Source organism: Schistocerca nitens, chromosome 12, assembly GCF_023898315.1.
Source record: "Schistocerca nitens isolate TAMUIC-IGC-003100 chromosome 12, iqSchNite1.1, whole genome shotgun sequence".
Classification (NCBI taxonomy): Eukaryota; Metazoa; Arthropoda; class Insecta; order Orthoptera; family Acrididae; genus Schistocerca; species Schistocerca nitens.
In genome coordinates, this window is record NC_064625.1 from 118,054,362 (window position 1) to 118,059,975 (window position 5,614).

Below are 5,614 nucleotides of genomic sequence, written 5' to 3' on the forward strand. Positions count from 1 at the left end.
TTGTTCGACAAGGTCGCCGTTTAACAATCAGAGCAGTGTCTGAGTTAACAGGAGTTGACAAGGAAAGTGTCGACAAGTTTACCGATTTTTTCAATGTTTGCATCAGTTTTTGCTGACAATGGTCTGCCAGTGCGAGTGTCATCACTGGCGTCTTCGCGGCCATCTTTAAATCGTTTAAACCACTCAAACACTTGTGTTCGCGATAAACAATCATCGCCGTACACTTGTTGTAACATTACCAACGTTTCACTTGCAGATTTTCCTAGTTTGAAACAAAATTTGATGTTAACACGCTGTTCTTTCTGTACACTCAACATTTTCCGACGCACAGACAAAACGCCAACTACTTAAAACAGACGCCACGGGCAGACTGAGTGCAGGAGGCAGATGAAACTCGAGCAGTAGGCGGAGCGAGAGTCACGTGACAGGCCACGCGACTTTCAGCCTTATTGCATTCGTTTTATTGTTTCACCAGTACTAGTCCGGTTTTTTTCTAACCACACCTCGTAAATCCACACCTGTAGCCACTTCAATAGTCTGATGATTGTCACGAAATGCTTCTCCAGACACAGGCCAGCAGTCTACGCTGTCTGCTGCACCTGTACTAGCCGAGTCACCCACTGGCCCACTTGATACTGCGTCCGCCAGGCTACCATGAGTTAATGTAGTGGCACTGAGACAGTGGAAATAGAAGCTACATAATCTGCGTCAGAGGCTCCTCCAAATTCCAAATCTTTAACTTGGTCTTCTCGTAAGCTCTTCCCATCGATCTCTTTTTGATGTTACTGAGCAACACTCATACATAAATTTTTAAATGAACACAGCGCCAATTTACTCTATTTTTATTTACTTAATTACGACCTATATTTCAGCCTTTCATCCAATTTTTTAAGTGGTTGATTTTATGTCATTGACATACGTGGCCAATTTTGAGCTTGATGTTCTACGACATCAAGCTCAAAATTGGCCATAAATTAAGAAATATGTTAGCTTCTCAAGAATTTTTAATTTCTTAACAGAAATTCCCGTTCATTTTTTCCTGTAAGACTAACAGTTTGCGTGTAGAAAGTGAAAGAATATGAAAATCTCGCAAATGGTTTTTAAAGGTATTGCAGGTTACATAAAAGCTACAGAGAGGGACAGCTGAATTACAGTGTCTATAAATATAAAACTTTTTCAAAGACTGCAGTAATTTCATTTTTATCTTTAATATCTACCCAGAGAACAAAAATTTCGTTGACATGTGCGCACTTTTCAAATGGTGCTGTGTTCTGACAGTACAAGAAAACTTGACACGAGGAAGAAGTACATTCTTTAAACGGTGATTGATAACGAAAATGAATTTACAGTAGTCTTCAAAAAGTTACAGAAATAAATTTAAATGCCGTGTGACTAGGGCCTGTCGTCGGGTAGACCGTTCGCCTGGCGTTGGTCTTTCGATTTGACGCCACTTCGGTGACTTGCGCGTCGATGGGGATGAAAAGATGATGATTAGGACAACACAACACCCAGTCCCTGAGCGGAGAAAATCTCCGACCCAGCCGGGAATCGACCCTGGGCTCTTAGGATTGATATTCTGCCGCGCTGACCACTCAGCTACCTGGGGCGGACAGTTACAGATATGAATGGTAAGCTACGCAGCTCGTGCTACCGTACAAATTTAAGTTGCTATGATAGAATTAGTGTGCTCTTTTTAGTCACAGGGACTGAAAAGTGACATTTGCTCTTTGTCCAGGTTTCATTTGACGGAGTTTTCTCGTGGTGGAAGTGGAATAAGCAAGAACACAACCTCTTTGTTTGCACTGGGCGAAATTTGCACGATTTCTTCTGAAGCGCAGACTGTTGCGTGGAACTAATTCCAGACATCACTCCTACCCTAATGGAAAACATTTACAGTCACATACGTGGCAGCACTTAATTTCCGTCTGACGTCCTCCACAGTGTCACAAAACACAGCTTCGTTAAAGGCCATCAGATCCCGATGGTAGGTCATTTCGCCTTGTCAGTGCTACTGTACACCAGCGAGACCGTGCAGTCGACTTTTGTATTAAGTCACGACTAGCCTTGTATTGTATTGTATTGTGTGTTAACCGGTGACCTAGAAACTATGGAGAGGCTCTGCCCCCGCCACAGCCGCAATGGTCCGCAACCCCACGACGACTACCTCAGTCCACTTCACCCCTCCTCCGCCCCACACCGAACCCAGGGGTATTGTGCGGTACGGCCCCCGGTGGAACCCCAAGTGAACGTCTCACACCAGACGAGTGTAACCCCTGTGTTTGCGTGGAAGAGTAATGGTGGTGTACGCGTACGTGGAGACAATGCTTGCGCAGCAATCGCCGACATAGTGTAACTGAGGTGGAATAAGGGGAACCAGCCCACATTCACCGAGGCAGACGGAAAACCGCCTAAAAACCATCCACAGACTGGCCGGCACACCGGACGTCGACACTAATCAGCCAGTAAGATTCGTGCTTCGGACCAGGCGCTCCTTTCCGCCCGGAAAGCACGACTAGCCTTACACCACTGCAAACTTCATTAAGAGGGAACGAGGCGACAAGTAGGAAGTGACAGCAGCGCTGCCAGACTCGTCTACTCACTGAACTAGAGCGGGAAGGTTGGAGGCAGTTGCAGCACTGGCGTAACGGTGGCGCCTTGGTTTGTAGGATATGCAACCCGCAAAGCTAGGCTCGCACTCCACCATTTCTGGTCTCTCCCTCTCCCTCCCCCCTCCCCTCCCCCTCCCCTCCCCTCCCCCTCCCCCTCCCCCTCCCCCTCCCCCTCCCCCTCCCCTTCCCCTTCCCCTTCCCACTCCCCCCCTCTCTCTCTCTCGGTCTCCCCTCTCCCTCTCACCCTCTCCCCCTCTCACCATCCATTTCTCTCTCTCCGCACTCTCCCCCTCCCCCCCTCCATTTCTCTCTCTCCCTCTCTCCCTCCCCACTCTCTGTCTCTCTCTCTCTCTCTCTCTCTCTCTCTCTCTCTCTCTCTCTCACGAATGCAACAAATCACTCCTCAACAGTCTCACTGTGTCAACTCATATCAGTCATGGCGTCACAACTGAAACAATGCTATACAGAAACAAAGAAACACGATACTGAGACCAATGCTTTTCGCCAGCTTCAAAACAGGAATACCAATGGAACCTCTACTTATTTGTCTACTGTTCTCAAGTTAAGTGGGGCACAGAGGGTTCTCGGACACACCATAAGACCAATATTTTTTTTCCCCAGCACTGCTACACTTTCTAGTGGGATGAGAGGGTGGCGCTACTGCAGGCTATTTGAGACAATGATAATTACCAGCCTTTTGTGCTGCGCTGCAAAGCGCCCACTCTCTGCTCCAGATCTGCTCCTGATCCCATTGTTCTTTGGCGGACAGGACAGGAGAGGAGAGGTTAATTCCCCCTGATTACCGCAAAGCCGGCTCGGCGCGCCAATTAATTACCGCCGCAGCCACGAGAAGCCATCACCTATTCATGAAGACGGGGGCCATTCATTGCCCCGGGCGAGTCATCACATCGACACCGGCTAACAACTATTACAATGTGCCGCGAATCAGATCTAGCAGTTGGATCCCCGCCTGCTGCCGTGTTCACACAGAGTTCTTTGTTGCGACGTTGTAACCGAATGTTAATATCATTTCAGCTCAAACATCCACGTTAGCAGAAAACGTAATTCTACTACAACTAACTGGAAGGCTGACAGTATGCACCTGTGATCAGTACTATAATAATACCATTTACACTCATAAATTAAGGATAATGGTGATACATGGTGAAACAATGCGTTACATTTGACCCGCAGTCGTGGTATGGTGGCGCTGGCAGCAGTCCACATACGCAGAGGTGTGTTGATGCATCTCAGAATAAGGTGCAGAGAGTAAGTGTGCAACGTTTACAGACGTGCTAATGGTGACTGTGTGTTGAAAATGGCGCAAAGAACACACATTGATGACGTTATGAGGGGTAGAATACTAGGGCGACTGGAAGCTGGGCAAACACAGCAGGTTGTAGCACGGGCCCTCCATGTGCCTCGAAGTGTGATCTCAAGATTATGGCGACGATGACAGCAGACAGGAAACGTGTCAAGGCGCTACAGCTTGGGACGTCCACAGTGTACAACACGACAATAAGACCGATATCTCACCATCAGTGCCCGCTGACGGCCACGGAGTACTGCAGGTAGCCTTGCTAGGGACCGTACCACAGCCACTGGAACAATTGTCTCCAGACACACAGTCTACAGACGATTGAAGAGACACGGTTTATTCGCCTGGGGACCTGCAAGGTGCATTCCACTGACCTCTGGTCGCAGGAGAGCCCGTAAAGCCTGGTGTCAAGAACACAGTACATTTCATTGGAACAGTGGTCCCAGGATATGTTCACGGACGAGTTCAGGTATAGACTCAACAGTTATTCTCACCGGGTTTTCATCTGGTGTGAACCAGGAACCAGATACCGCCCAGTTAATGTCCTTGAAAGGGACCTGTATGGAGGTCGTGGTTTGGTGGTGTTAGGTGGGATTATGATTGGTGCACGTACACCCCTGCATGTCTTTGACAGAGGAACTGTAACAGGTCAAGTGTATCGGGACGTCATTTTGCACCAGTATGTCCGCCTTTTCAGGGGTGCAGTTGGTCTCACCTTCATCCTGATGGATGATAACGCACGGCCCCACCGAGCTGATATCGTGAGGAGTACCTTAGAAGATATCAGGCGAATTGAGTGGCCTGCCTGTTCTACAGACCTAAACCCCATCAACCACGTCTGGGATGCTGTCAGTCGACGTATCGCTGCACGTCTTCAAACATCTACGACACTTCAGGAGCTCCGACAGGCACTGGTGCAAGAATGGAAGGCTATACCCCAGCAGCTGCTCGACCACCTGATCCAGAGTATGCCAGCCCGTTGTGCGGCCTGTGTACGTGTGCATGGTGATCATATCCCATACTGATGTCGGTGTACATGCTCAGGAAACAGTGGCGTTTTGTAGCATATGTGTTTCGGGACGATTCTCTCAACTTATCACCAATAGCGTGTAGTTACAGATCTGTGTCGTGTGTGTTCCCTTTGTGCCTATGCTATTAGCGCCAGTTTTGTGTAGTGCCACGCTGTGTAGCACCACATTCTGCAGTTATCCTTAATTTATTAGCATGAGAGTATTACTGATGAAGGTTTCTCAGGTCTCCAGCCAGGTGGTAGCGTTGATATCTCGCGACTTTTCGGGAAGTGTCATACTACCGATATTCTGGTGAAGTCACGGGCAGCATGACACTTCCCGAAACGTCGCGAGACATCAACGCTACCACCTGACTGGAGACACGAGAAATCTTCAGCAATATCTTACGCTGGGGAAGCCTACAGTCACATATATGAGTGTATTATGACCACAATATCTTATTGACCTTGCCGTACCCCATGTCTTTCGGCGTTATATTTTCAGTGGATCTACAATAAAATGGGTGCCAATGTCAAACACAATAACATGCAAAATACACAGCCAGAAAAAAGACCTAGTACACATGTAAAGACGACATCGATTTTGATCCTATGACGGCATATGCCAACTGGAAGATAGTGGATGTATTGATAATGGTTTCAATGTCGACCGCCAGG